Genomic DNA, 15,619 nt, shown 5'->3' with positions numbered 1-15,619 from the left:
TGTGACAGGAAGTATGCAGATTGCATACTTGCAATGACATGACCGCCCGATCCTGGCGCCGGCACCAGAGAATCCTCATGGTGTGCAGTGTGAGGATTCACCTGTCTGAGGTCACATGGAATCACTACAGACTTGTAACCTAAGGCCGGACAATCCCTTTAAAGGATCTGTCTAGGCTCAGCCTTCTGGTGACATCTTAATCAGTATTTCAGTGATTGGCTGAAGCAGTCACATGATGTTTGTTATGTTGTGCTACAGCCATATCAATGAAAGTCAGAGGCAGCACGGAGAGTCCATACTGGAGAGGCTCTGGGCAAGTACAGCTGTATTTGTTATTTTTATGTGCAAAAAGCTATTGGTATGAAAAAATAAATAAAAATAAAAAAACAGACAGCCCCTTTAAGTCTTGCCAAATATTTAGCAAAGTGGTGAGGGTGACAACAGTGGGGCAAAACGCTGTTCTAAACAATACTTGACTATTTTAAAACCACAGCCACAGCGCCCTTCATAAGTGTCCATTCATGACACACTGATATGGACACGGTATGCTGTTATCTGGGCGCTGTTCGGCAGCACTTTTGCTATTTGTAATTGTTTACTGCTTCATTTTATCTAGCAGGAATGATTCTATTACATGATTACTTTGGCACAAAACTTACACAACTTAGAAACTTATCTCTTCTTTGTCATTCCTATACTCATAAAAAATATAGTGTAGATTTTTTGATGATAGGACCACATTTGATGACTCCGCTTTCTTAATGCTAACTAATAAAATCAGTTTATTTAGTCCATGCCAATAACTCTAAAACACACTTAAAAGTGTAACCATCATTTTCATTTTTATTCTATAAATTAATAATAGATGTAAAAATAAACAAATTTGTAATCTATCTTATCAGAGACTGAGATAGGAGAGGACAGTTGGTGCTGATAAGATTCTATGTAGACCAGAGAGGGGAGGAGGTGAAAGAGGAGGAGCTACAGGAAGAGCTCCTCCCCTCTCTGGTCTACATAGAATCTTATCAGCACCAACTGTCATCTCCTATCTCAGTAATGTAACACTCTGTCTTCATTAAATACAGATTTTACCAGTGAATTGAGAATTTTGAGAATGAATGATCAGTCCTGGAGGACAAAGAAGCAGATCTGTCTGATAAGATATATTACAAAGTTGCTTATTTTCATGAGTACTATTGATTTCTGAAAACAAAAATTAAAATGACAGTTACTCTTCAAGGATTAATGGTCATTCCATTTTTTTCTCTCATGAATCAATAGTACACATGAAAATAAGAAACTTTGTAATATTTCTTAAAAGAGAAATCTGCTTTCTTCTACTCCAGGAATGATAATTTAGTCTCAAAATTCTCAATTCACTTTTAAAATCTCTCTTCAGTGACTACAGATTTTCCCATTACTGAGATAGGAGATGACAGTTGGTGCTCCTGAAGTTCCATGGAGAACTATAACTGTGGTTTCAGAAAAACCTGCAGCAGAATGTCTGTCTCTGCTTCTAGCTCCTCCCTCCTCCTTACTCCTCCCCTCTCCATAGAATTTTAAAAGCACCAATTGTCATTTCTTAGCTTAGTATTAGGAATATCTGTCTTTAGTGAATACAGATTTCACCCATAGATTGAGAGTGATAGATCAGTCCAGGAGTAGAAAGAAGCAGATTTCTCTGATAAGATATATTACAAAGTTGCTTAGGTTTAGGTGTACTATTGATTTATGAAGTAGCAATTTTAATTATGGTAGATCTTTAATATTTGGCACATACAGATCTTGGCCTAAGTATAGAACTACTGAATTAATGAGCAAAGTATTTTGAACCAATTGTGATGAAAATAGTTGTATTTAAGGTAAGAACAAAAATCTAGACAAGCAGAATAATAATGGGTGATAATACCATCCACACAGTTGTCTACAAATGTACCTGGATGATTATGCGGAGATGGTGATGTGTGAGAAACAAGTGGTGCCAATGGGGCAGAGATTTTCTAGACCTCCCTATTGGATCCCTTTAATGCTATTGCTCCATACTGTAAGTCGACCCTTAGTAGAAGCGCCAGCAATAATGAACAGTCACGTCAAGTCTGTACGATCTAAACAACCATAATTAAGAGTAATCACGTATGCTAATGATTCTAGATCCTGCAGGCTTTCACATTCCCGCTCTACATTGAACACAAATCAACGTAATTACTGACATATTTAAGTAAATGCCACTAGTGATTTCCTGCTGTAAAAAACACAAAGCGCGAAAGCGCAATGCAGGAAAAACATGAAAAGTCAAAGGGAGAAAATGGTCTGAATGCTGGAAAAATATAATTGCTTTCAGGCAGTAAAAACATTTCTTTTATTTTTCCAACACTTTCATTGTTTAATAGAATGACATGTCACGACAGCATTGTATTAAAGGGGCTTTCTAGGAATTTTGTCACCTATAAAAATTATGTGCTTAGTCCTTCTTTCCTTTGTTCTCAAAATGTGCCCTCAATTATGTAATGTACCACAATTTGATCTGCTTTGCAGTCAGTGTAGGGTTATATTGCTATATTACCATATTGCCAAAGGCAAAAAAATACCCTAACTAAAGACCCTATTTAAAACATAACTTTTAATTCATGTCCTTAAGGTGAATAATGGAAAATATGCTATTAAAATCGATTAAAATTGATCAGCTACTAGCCTCCCCAACATGTTTCACCACTCAGGCATCATCAAGGGAATGATTAATGCTATCAGATTTCAGACATCTCATGCAGATGCTTGTTTTTTTTTTAAAAAAAAACTACAACCTGTCAATTCTTTCAGCGTTTTTTCATCCATAGAAAGCAATGAGGAAATGCAAAAAATGTAGCAAAAATCCAGTTTTTGCAACATTTTTGGTGAAAAAAACGCATGTACAGCAGGATGTGATACTCATTTATTTTTCTGATTTTCCCAAGTATGAATCATAATATCTTGACATTGTCGCATAAGCATTGATGTTACTATTTTTTATTGTAATTTACACAATCCTTTTGTTTCTCCCCACTCCAAGCATTGTTTAATTATATTAGTGCTGTGTGGCGCCCCTGAGGGTTCGACCGCCACAGGGATGCTGCACTTCTCTAATGGAGTGTAGTGTTCCTCCTCTGAGGTAAGAACAGTGCAATGGTCAGGACCCCACCTCCACATCCAATACCACATTTCTCCACCAGAGGGGGCTAGAATGCACTAGGTGCTGCCCTCCTGGTTACAGGGAGACTGGGGAACCAAGAGCTAGGGGAACCATTTTAGTGGGTGAGGGTGGAGGACTCACATTTTAGTGACGCTTTAAATTGAATATTTAATAAAAAGCCATCTTGGTTCTTGGTCCTTGTTAGTCAAGTCTTCTGGCTGTCAGCTACTGTGATCTCCCTCTCTGAGCGTGGATCCTGTGTGGGCCTGCAGAGGACGGAGACACGGCCCTCGTACCTTAGCCTTGGGTCGAGGGGCAGGTTGCAGATAATGGATGTCTCAACCCGGTCAAGGACCATGACCAAGAAGGCCAGGAGCTTAGGCAAATGGATCCCAGGGAGGATGCAGACGGAGCGGTATACGCCACCTGTCCTCACCACCTGATATATTCAGAGGGAGTCCGGCTGCAAGAGGGGTACCGGCCCCCGACACCTGACCTTGCTACTCCATGTCCTGGTCCGGAAAGCCCGGTAGGCCCTGAGGATACCACCGGGTATCGGAAGGAGCGGAGCTGCCACCCGTGCCCTTTTTCTGAGAGGAGTTCAGAGGGAGACCTGGCCTATCTACACAGACAGGAAAGGATACGGTCTGTAGTTCAGGAACAATCTGGTGCGGGGTCCTGATTGAACGCTGGACTTACTCGGAGGTTGTCGGACCCCCGTTGCTGGTGGCCGCGGGACTCCGCGGGGAGCAGTGAGTCGCCTTCCTTCTGCCATCTCTTATGTGAGTAAAGCCTTGGAAATTCACCCCTATGGCCTCTGGACTGTTTATTCTGCGCTACACCGCACGACGCAGCACCCGGTCTCCTCTACTACTACCCCCTCCATCCTGTCCCTCTGCCCTGAGGCCTTGCTCCGCCTGTAGGGAGTAGTAACAACGCCGACTGCCCTAACACCAGGCCTCAGCGGACTGCAGCAGCGCTGGTGGCATTCACCAGGTGCCACAGGTGGCGTAGCCGTAACCAGCCACTCAACCCGGATAAGCCCACACCATCCTTTTAATTGTGATGGCCCTGAGCACGGGTCGGGTCCGGGTCACGGCTGCACCCCATCTCTCCATCACAGGACCCGACTCCGAGTCTCCCATCTCCCAGGGTAAAGAAAAGGGCTTCCGAGAAGAGGCGTCACACAGATGATTAAAGTGTTAAAAGTAAAACATTGCCCAACTAATATACATAAAAAAAACTTTTTCCCCATAAAAAGTTTGATCAAATTGCCCTTATTTGCAAAAATGTTTTAAGTTTCACATACCTCGAGCATTGGTGGCCTAACATTTTGTAGTGTTCATGCTTGCAAGGTGGAAGCAAAGCTGAACTTTAAGATCCGGAAAAACGCAGCAAAAAAAATGCAGCAAAAAAATGCAGCAAAACCTACGTTTTGGCTTTAGCTTTTTTACTGCCAAGAGATCAGGTTTTGTCTGCAGAAATAAAAGCAGCAAAAATGGAACAAGTGAAAATAGCCTTAAGATCCAGAATAGGGTCATACGACATGGGCTGATTTGGCAGCTAGTTATCCAAATGGTGTCCGACTGCAGTATAGACTTAAACTTGTCTACGGATAGAGACTGGGAATGAATGCATCCAATAGTTCCATTTCTTTAAATTGTGAATGGTTTATTAATACAATTTCTGCACCATAATGAATGCAGATATGTGGTGACACAGGTCCAGCCCAGCAATGGTGTAACATATAATTCCCGGCATATATACACTGCTCAAAAAAATAAAGGGAACACTTAAACAACAGAATATAACTCCAAGTAAATCAAACTTCTGTGAAATCAAACTGTCCACTTAGGAAGCAAAACTGATTGACAATCAATTTCACATGCTGTTGTGCAAATGGAATAGACAATAGATGGAAATTATTGGCAATTATCAAGACACCCTCAATAAAGGAGTGGTTCTGCAGGTGGGGAGCACAGACCACATCTCAGTACCAATGCTTTCTGGCTGATGTTTTGGTCACTTTTCAATGTTGGTTGTGCTTTCACTCTATGTGACTGCAGACTTGTGAATCCTCACATCAAGCGCACTGTGCTCTGTGAGAATTCTCCAGTGCTAGCGCTGGGAGCGGTGGGCATATGACCACAAGTATGTGATTTGCATTAATGCGGTCACATGCCGACTAGATGGGCATGGCCACGTTCAGTGCAAGTGTATTGAGTGAAGCCAGCTAGTGTAGTCGGAATGTAACTAGATGTATGATCGACATCGGAGAATACTCACAGTACGTAGTCGTAATGTGAGGAATGATAAGTCTGCAGTCATAGAGTGACTGAAGACTAGTAGCACAAGGCCGGACAACCCCTTTAAGTTAATCTCAGATGAGTGCTGAACTTTGCAGAACCGTCACGACTGAGGCTTAGTGCCCACGATGCAGAAATGAAGCAGAAATTTTCCTGAGCATTTCTGCATCTCCTTGGCAGAAAAACGCATGCGTTTTTTACATGCGTTTTTGACGCGTATTTGACGTGTATTTGCATGCGTATTTGCCATGCGTTTTTCCAATGCTTTGTATAGGCAAATACGCATGCAGAAACGCACAAGAATTGGTCATGTCCGTATTTTTTTTTCGAGCAAAATCTGCACAGAAAAAATACGGACCATGTGCACAGAACTTGCAGAATGTCATAGGAAGTCATGGGATAAGGTATGCAATGCGTTTCTGGAGCGTTTACGCGCTGCAAATACGCACCAAAATACGCACCAAAAACGCATTGTGGGCACACAGCCTGACTCCTTGAGCAGCTCCGTATGCTCGTCTGCATATGACAGATACAGGAGCTGCCAACTGTTTACATGCACCAGGTTGGTCAATAAATCGGACCTGAGGTAGCAGCGCGTAGGCTAACATTAATCTGCGTGACGTCTGTTGTGCACAAGGAGAGCACATAGACAAAAAAGGCTTATGTGATCCTTAGACTAAATTCACACACAAAACAAATTGGGCAGCACTCGGCCATTTCACACGGATTTGTGAATGTAGCATTAGGCCGAAAAAACTAGGAAAAATCATCTGATTTTCATCCATTTACAAGACCAAATACAGTTTCTTAGGTTAATAATGTCAATGTAGCCATAAAATTCGGATGCAATGTGGATGAAATGTGAAATAGTCTTCCAGGTCATTCAAGACCTTAAACAGCTGCCATACTTTTTTACATGAATTGTCAATGCCTCTTTTTGCTAAATGTGATGCCCCCAAGTCACAAAAATCACTTTTTAGAAAGCTGCGAGCTGGTTGCAAGTTATCACTGAAGATTAATCTGGACGGTGTCACCCTCTCTTTTAAATAACCAGTGTTGCTGCGTTCCTTTAGTCTTCAATCACTCAACATTACGACCAGCCTTCTCCTTTTCTTGTGCATGTACCATTTTTTTGCGCTTGCTGGGAATGCATCGGGCAATGAGGGGTACGGTGCCCAGCTATATTGCAATTGCAATGAAGCAGGACATGGTACATTTGCTGAGTAGCAGACGCATGTGCAAACTTTGGAAAAGGCTTCCATGTTTAGTTAGTGGCCAGACACCTAAGGATTTATTTTGTACCTTGATATAATTGCTTTAATGTGCATGGGTAAAAATGGACCGAAAGCTCTTCATGCGCCAACCGTCTAACCCAAAGATCTTATTAGCTAGATGTTACAGTGCCTAAATCCATCCGATAGGTTTCCTGTAAGTGAATGGAGCTAAGATACATAACCAGACGCAGCTTAAGGACAAGAACGGCACTATTTCTCACAGATGGCATCTATTGTTCTCTAACCCCATACAACCCCATGTTTTCTTTCTACCTGAGTAATTACAAACCAACCTGGAGATACACAACGATCTATTCAGCCCAAATTCCAAGCGTTTTATCATATTTACCCTCTACACCTCTGGCCTATGGGTTTCTTTATTACAGCCATTACTTACCTCTATTGTCAGTAGAGGATTGGGGACCACTATTCATGGGAAACATTCCCAAAATAAATAAAGCCATAAACTAAGGAATGGGTCCCAGGATTTAGGAATGCAAAATTTACCTTGCCCTAGCAAAGCAAACTTCACAGTGTGTGCTGAAAGACTAGCGGGAATGTGAAAATTCCTGGAGCTTACACCATAGTCTGTAGACATAATCAAAGAAACACCATCTCCATCATTCGGAGAAGACGTTTATGGCCTCCTTTAAAGTAAGACTCTAGACGCACATTGCTAATATTTTAAGAATTCTACATAACATGTATGAGTATGAAGTGTTTATATAACACTCCGAGATATATGTATGTGGGACTTCACGGCAGACAGAATATATTCTGAGGATGTTAAATAAAAACAAATCTTACACGTTTGATATTTGTCTTACATTTCAGGAATGTTGCCATAAAGCGGTTTCTGTTTCTATACTGTCATTCTTAAGATAAACAGTTTATAGTTTTGTTCCATAGAGAGATTGTTGTTACTGTTATGGCTAAATGTATTCAGGCAGATCAATAAGAGCTGAGGAGATGGCTTTTCTTTCTTACATAAGGAAGGCTATGCTCCAAATGCATGAATCAGCAAGTGTCTACTGATCAGAGGAGGGTTCTCCTGCAGTTCAATCAGACATATCAGAAGAGTCATGATAGTCTAGGTATCGATCGCTGCTGGGACACAAACAGGTCCTCCTGGCACCTTCTCGAGGTCTCATCTAGAAAATATTTCTTTCTAGATCAAAGCTGGCATGTCTTCTCTAACCACCATGGTTCAGCTGATGGTCCTAGAGAGGTAGTTCTGAGCAAAGGATCCTTCTCTGTGACCTAAAAATGTCCTAATAGGTTTTCCTCATTCCCAATGGTTTTGCCTATATACTTTACATGAGTGACAATACAGTAGCTGCTTATCCGGGAAATTGGTCTTGGTCTAAGGCTTCATTCAAATTTCGGAGAGACCACGTGCTCATGAAAGTCTATGGTGCTATTCACATGTCCGTGTCTTACGGAAACAAGTCTTTTTTGGATCAGTGACACAGATGAAAATTACTCATACAAGAAAATCATAGACAGCACATGGATGGCATCAGTGTACAGTCCGTGTGTGCCCGTAATTAACAATGTCATGAGTATCAGAAACTTTATAATTTAATTATTTATCCATAAGTGAAAATCACTGATGAAACACTGATGCTAAAAACTGACCAAACACTGATCAAACTCGGATGAAAAACACTGATGATGCTGGGTCTGTTTTTCCTCCTTCACCCTTTTTCAGAAATGGCGATTTTTCACTTTTTGTAATTTTTCTTTTTTCTTGTTTTTGCCTTCTTTCATGAGCCATAACTTTTTTATTTTTCCATCAACAAAACTGTATGAGGGTTTATTTTTGTTGCTGCTTGTGTTGTAGTTTTCAATCAAATTATTAGTTTTACCATACCATGTACTGAAGAATGGGAAAACAAATCCTATTTTTTGTTGGATGCATTGTAATTTTCAATTAAATCATTCATTTTACCATACAATGTACTGCAAAAACGGGAATAAAAGTGCAGTGAAATGGTGAAAAAATGCAAAACCCAAAAAGTAATGGCAGGATTGATTTTTTTATTCACCATTTCATCATGCTTGAAATTTTTTTTCCCCAGTTTTCAGCATATTGTACGGTAAAATGGATGATGACATTAAAAACGAAAACTCCTACTGCAAAAAAACAAGCCCTCATACAGCTATGGCTGTGTCGATAAAAGTTATGGCACTTGGAAGAAGGGTAGAAAAAACTGCAAACTTTAAAACAAAAATTGGCTGTGGAGACAGTGGGTTAACATGGCTTTTCTAAGCCACACAATATTTTTTTTGCAGTATAAAGCGTCCTATATTTTACATGAATTCAAAAATTATTACAATGATAATTTTTTCTTCTTAAACAGACGGATCCAAGCTAATAATATCTCCCCCGGGGATTCTAAGTAGCAGCAAAGTTATCTAATGACATCATCATGACTATTTAACAACCTGTGAGTCGCCTTCTGATGACACATTGGCACAAGATAAGGTTCAGCTTCCCATGATCTCTCCAATGGGAAAACAGTCAGAAGTTTTGGAGACTATGTGCACACTTGTTCTTTAGCGTATAAACAATTAACGGACTGATCGTCAGACGGTAAGATATATCTCATAGTCTATCCGAATAATTAAAAGACTAAAGATGAGGAACATCAAACTGGCCAAACATTTCAGCAGCTTGATCTAAGGTCGATTGTCCACTGGACGTGAAGTACTTGTTATTGTCCAGGCTGTTGACTTCGCAGCTGCAGCTGTAAAGATGCTGCCAAACTGTTCTCATATTAATCCACCAGCAATTTTATTGATCGCATATTTTGGTTTTAGATTCATTGACCTTTTTGAAAATATACAGTACAGACCAAAAGTTTGGACACACCTTCTCATTTAAAGATGTTTCTGTATTTTCATGACTATGAAAATTGTACATTCACACTGAAGGCATCAAAACTATGAATTAACACATGTGGAATTATATAGTTAACAAATATGTCTTATATTCTAGGTTCTTCAAAGTAGCCACCTTTTGCTTTGATGACTGCTTTGCACACTCTTGGCGTTCTCTTGATGAGCTTCTAGAGTTAGTCACCGGAAATGGTTTTGACTTCACAGGTGTGCCCTGTCATGTTTAATAAGTGGGATTTCTTGCCTTATAAATGGGGTTGGGACCATCAGTTGTGTTGTGCAGAAGTCTGGTGGATATACAGCTGATAGTCCTACTGAACAGACTGTTAGAATTTGTATTATGGCAAGAAAAAGGCAGCTAAGTAAAGAAAAACGAGTGGCCATCATTACTTTAAGAAATGAAGGTCAGTCAGTGCGAAAAATTGGGAAAACTTTGAAAGTGTCCCCAAGTGCAGTTGCAAAAACCATCAAGCGCTACAAAGAAACTGGCTCACATGAGGACCGCCCCAGGAAAGGAAGACCAAGAGTCACCTCTGCTTCTGAGGATAAGTTTATCCGAGACACCAGCCTCAGAAATCGCAGGTTAACAGCAGCTCCGATTATAGACCAGGTCAATGCCACACAGAGTTCTAGCAGCAGACACATCTCTTCAACAACGGTTAAGAGGAGACTTTGTGCAGCAGGCCTTCATGGTAAAATAGCTGCTAGGAAACCACTGCTAAGGACAGGCAACAAGCAGAAGAGACTTTTTTGGGCTAAAGAACGCAAGGAATGGACATTAGACTAGTGGAAATCTGTGCTTTGGTCTGATGAGTCAAAATTTGAGATCTTTGGTTCCAACCACCATGTCTTTGTGCGACGCAGAAAAGGTGAACGGATGGACTCTACATGCCTGGTTCCCACCGTGAAGCATGGAGGAGGAGGTGTGATGGTGTGGGGGTGCTTTGCTGGTGACACTGTTGGGGATTTATTCAAAATTGAAGGCGTACTGAACCAGCATGGCTACCACAGCATCTTGCAGCAGCATGCTATTCCATCCGCTTTGCGTTTAGTTGGATCATCATTTGTTTTTCAACAGGACAATGACCCCAAACACACCTCCAGGCTATGTAAGGGCTATTTGACCAAGAAGGAGAGTGATGGGGTGCTACGCCAGATGACCTGGCCTCCACAGTCACCAGACCTGAACCCAATTGAGATGGTTTGGGGTGAGCTGGACCGCAGAGTGAAGGCAAAAGGGCCAACAAGTGCTAAGCATCTCTGGGAACTCCTTCAAGATTGTTGGAAGACCATTTCCGGTGACTACCTCTTGAAGCTCATCAAGAGAATGGCAAGAGTGTGCAAAGCAGTCATCAAAGCAAAAGGTGGCTACTTTGAAGAACCTTGAATATAAGACATATTTTCAGCTGTTTCACACTTTTTTGTTAAGTATATAATTCCACGTGTGTTAATTCATAGTTTTGATGCCTTCAGTGTGAATGTACAATTTTCATAGTCATGAAAATACAGAAAAATCTATAAATGAGAAGGTGTGTCCAAACTTTTGGTCTGTACTGTATGTTCAACTCAAAAGCCATCTGTGAAAAAATACATCTACTGGGGAAAATTCTTCACAGATACTCCTTTTTTTAAGATACTTATATTAATAGAGTTGACTCATGAAGACTACCCTTGTTCATATGCTCCTCTAGAGCAGTGTTCCCCAACTCCAGCTCTGAAGAGCCACCAACTGATCATGTTTTCAGGATTTCCTTAGTATTGCCGAGATGAGAGAACCTGCAGCAATTTATGGTGACATGAGAATACTTCCATCACCTAGGCAATGCTCTAAGGAAATCATGAAAACATGATCCGTTTTTGTCTTTTGAGGACTGCAGTTTTGGGAACACCGCTCTAGGGTTTATGGATGCCGTATTGGGGTCCCTCTCTCAGCACCTCCCCTCTATAAGCTAAAATGGATGCCATGTAAAAGTACATTTCCCCTGCAGTGCAATGATCATGCCAGGCTGGCGGCTGCTTCCCCTGGAAAAAATCAACTGTCAAGAGTGTCGAGAGCCCGGCTGTACATAGGTTACATATCGCCATCTATGATCATTTATATAGCTTACATTTAAGCTTTGAGATTCTGAAGAAAAACTTCTTTTTCATAAAAATGTAGGTAGAAATGTAGGTCTGTTGCCAATAGGTTCCTGCAAAAAAAAAAAGGTGCCAGGCATCTATTAATACAAAATAAATACTGACAAATGGGTATCAAAATGTAATGCTCTGTAAAGGTTTAAGAGAAGATTTCTTAGCGGCTTTGCACCAATTTTCTACCATAAAAAAAGTCGTGAACATTGGTGCACATCATACTTCTGCCACAATCTGCAACTTTTTACTCATCTAGCCACTTTTCAAAAGTAGTGAGAAAAAAGGGCGGGTTTATGTGGGAGGGGATTAATTAGTCCCAATCTACTTCTACATTATATGCATCATGAAAATATGCACATTTTAATAATTTTGGTGCATTTTACTCCAGCATGACACAGTGTAAGCTCTCACTTAAGATATCCATTTTTTGTTTTATTTTTTTGCATATGAGAAAAAAAAACAGAGATTTTCATCAGTGTGCTGAATCCTATTTTCATCCATTTTTGGTCCGTGTTTATTTTTACCTTCAGTACGGTATCCATTTTTCTTGTATGCAAAAAATATTTATATCTTACCTTCTCCTACCCCTTAAATAGTAAAGAAATGGACACCACTTGGATGTCCATGTGCTTGACTTATTTTTACAGACCCATTGATGTGGATAACCAAATCTGATCCCTGATTCAGATATAGGACGGACATGTATCTTTTTTTTGGGTGAACGCTTGATTTGCAAAAAAAAAACAAAAATATGTGAACAACTCCGTAGATTATAAGAGGTGTGTGTTCTGTGAAGAACACAGATGGAACACGCAAATGAAAAATGGATGTCTGAATGAGATCTAAGACTGCTGATGAAATGCAAGTTCATGTAGTTCATGTAAATCTCCCTCCATCTATGTTCAAGGTTGTTCATTCTTGCATATGGTGGTTTCAGTCAAGCTTTCTGGTAGATTTGTCCAAAAAAGTGACATATTCTGCAGGTACCATGTTTAGAGCAAAATGAGCTGAGAAAATTGAACTCCAACTTCCAAATAAAAATATTTAATATTCATAATATTCTATCATTAACTGCATATTTAGTTTTGTGGAAAATTGAGACATTTTAATCCTATAAATGTATGTTAAGTACGGTAATTTAAAGGGGTAGTCCAAAACTAACATTTATTTTAATCCTAAATCTATATCTATTTAAAGGGAACCGGTCACCTGAAAATGCGGTTTCAGTCATGGGATCAGTCACCACTTTGTGTATAGAGGGCGGTGGCTGTAACCGTGTCCGCGGCACTGACTGACAGCCGGTCCTAATGACGAGCTGCTGTCAGTCAGAGCCTGGGAGCGCAGTTACAGCCACAGCTCTCGATACACAGAGTGGTGACTGAGCTTGCACCGGCGCTGCCCCCGTGACTGAAACCCGAACGGTTCTGGGGGAATAAAGTGCCAGCGTCAGGCAGGTTCAAAACGCTATTAACCTGCAGATTAACCCATGCAAAGTTAATAACATTAAACATTCCCTACTGTTCCCTCACTACTCTATCTGTTTTATTTATTTTTTACCAACTTCCTGTTTGATGATGCTTCATTTGAGAACCTCCAGTGCATGCTGGGATGGTAAAACGAGATGTCATCAAGGGGCAGAGACTGCAGTCACTGCCGCAGTCTTTGTCCCCACGCTGAAATAAAGCGCCATCAGTGACATCCGTTTCAGGGGCTGAGCTAGTCCCTGCTCTACTGAGCGTGCGCCGATTGTCAACTCCGACGTATGCTCAGTAGGATCTTGTCACTGTGCAATATTCTTTTTAATGCACAGTGACAGTGCGTTCCCTCGCCGACTCTGATGAGAAGTGACAAATCGACAAGAGAGAGCAAACTGTTTGTGAACATTGTAAAGAGAAAATCCGGTGAGCAGAGACCAGCCCAGTCCCTGAAAGTGATGTCATCCATTTATGAAGGTGTTGGAGCTGGAGTGTGGAGTAATAGAGGAGTCAGAAGTGTGACTCCATAGATCAGCCTGCCGAGTGTCAGGAAAGGTTCACATGACTGTTTTCTCTCCACCCGAGAAAAATGGTCCGATTATTCTGATCAGACTCTGATCAGAGTTTGATCAGATTGGGATCCATTTTTCTCGAAGGTGGGAAAAAAAAGAAGTTTCTTCACCTTCTCCATTCTGTCAGTCCATGAAAATTGGACTAAATTCAGATGTCATACGAGTGCTGTTTGATGTTTTTTCGGTCCGAGGGAAAAAATCTGACATGCACAGGCCCATAAAATATCATGGGTGCATGAAAACCACGGATAGCACTCGTCAATTATAATCGGTCATGTGCACGAGACTTCACAGTGAGCAGGTACTTGACAGAATGTTGGTACTTTATGGTTCTGATAATTTAGCAATAATGTCTTTATTACCTTTGAATATAGTTTTTTTTATGGGATCAGTATTATGGAAAGCTATACTAGTAATAAAAAATACACAAATATAATGATCATAATGGATAATAAAAGTGTTAAATAGAAAACACAATACTGGAGTGAAAAGAGCCTGAAAAAAAGATGAAAGAACTGAAGAACTTTGTAACTGAGGTCTATAAATATGTTACCTTCTTAATTAATGATCAATGTCAAGCACATATCGTTATCCACAGATTGCGTGAAGATTTCTATGTTTAAGGAAAGCTTTCATATATCCTGATGTGCTTCTGATGCAAACCCACAACATGTATGAGGGATGGCTGAGGTGTAAGCTGTAAAATAAAGAAAAAAAATGGTAATTAATCTTTTATTTCTCATATTTTAACTTAGCCCCTATGTTTCATGATCGGGTCATTCTTAAAACGTTCTGAAATCTAATCTAAATTAAATCTGTTTAATGCCATAATCTAAACTATTTTCTAATATACTATAATTAAAATTAACCCATCCTTCTCTAATTACACTGTATAACTGCTATTCTATTTTTTTTCTCCTTTTTTTTTCTTTCTTTTATGATGCTTTGTTTGAGAATTCCATTGCATTCTGGGATATGCAAACAAAACATTATTCGGGGGCAGAGGCTTCGGTCAATGCCACCGCCCCTACCCCCTCCTTGAAACGAAACGCCATCAGTGACGCTTGTTTCAGTGGCTAAGATAGTGCCTGCACGATGTGCACAAGGAGGCATCACTGGTCTCTGCAAGCCGGGTATTCTGACAACACACACTAGCAGTGCACTCTGGTGCCGGCTCTTTACTGTTGATTAGAGCCAATGAGAGAGCGCGCTGTCATCGCGCACATCGCACAGGGACTAGCCCTGCCCTGAAACGAATGTCACTGATGACACCTCGTTTCAGGGAGAACGCAGAGGCTGTGGCATTAACTGCAGCCTTCGCCCCCTGATGACGCTTTGTTTAAGTATCTCAGCATACATTGGGATTCTCAAATAAAGAGTCGTAAAAAAGAAAATAGAAAGAAAAGAGAAAAGCAGTTAGATAGTGTAGTTATGGAAGGATAGGGAATTTTTTATTGCAGTATATTAGAAAATAGTTTAGATTGTGGCATTAAATAGATAGGGATTTAGGTTGAAAATGAATTTGGATTTTGGACCACCCCCTTTAAGTAGGCTATGTCTACCAACTTGATTGTGAATTCAGCCACCAGCTTGCACAGGTCTCCATATATTTTTTATATGGTGAAACAAAAATAAGCAGTTGCTAAACTCCTATGGTAACACCTTATAAACCTTGGGCAAAAAGCATTGGGCATATCAAAAGGAAACCCATCATTAGATTCATGTTACCCAAACCATGGGCAGCATGAAAGATAGTCTGTCTGCACGATTGCAGCTAGATATGTTTTACTGTGAA

The 15,619-nt window shown here is 40.5% G+C and overlaps 1 protein-coding gene across 3 annotated transcripts in view; it reads right to left on the bottom strand.

Annotated features, from left to right (window-relative positions):
- The window catches only part of COL8A1 (collagen type VIII alpha 1 chain), a 155,266-nt gene that overhangs the window by 84,449 nt on the left and 55,198 nt on the right, over nucleotides 1-15,619 (bottom strand). For 2 of the 3 annotated variants that reach the window (XM_073668117.1, XM_073668114.1), the window contains exons 2-3: nucleotides 14,378-14,521; nucleotides 11,756-11,836 (exon numbers count right to left, since the gene is read on the bottom strand). The gene's annotated coding sequence lies outside the window, so the exon portion shown is untranslated. The remainder of the gene's footprint in view (nucleotides 1-11,755; nucleotides 11,837-14,377; nucleotides 14,522-15,619) is intronic. The other variant, XM_073668122.1, reaches the window with a different exon arrangement.

Source organism: Phyllobates terribilis, unplaced genomic scaffold (genome assembly GCF_046119375.1).
Source record: "Phyllobates terribilis strain yellow unplaced genomic scaffold, ASM4611937v1 Scaffold_2__4_contigs__length_985480577, whole genome shotgun sequence".
Taxonomy (NCBI): domain Eukaryota; kingdom Metazoa; phylum Chordata; class Amphibia; order Anura; family Dendrobatidae; genus Phyllobates; species Phyllobates terribilis.
Note: the sequence above shows the minus strand (reverse complement) of the source record. Positions and strands in the feature narration are given on the sequence as shown.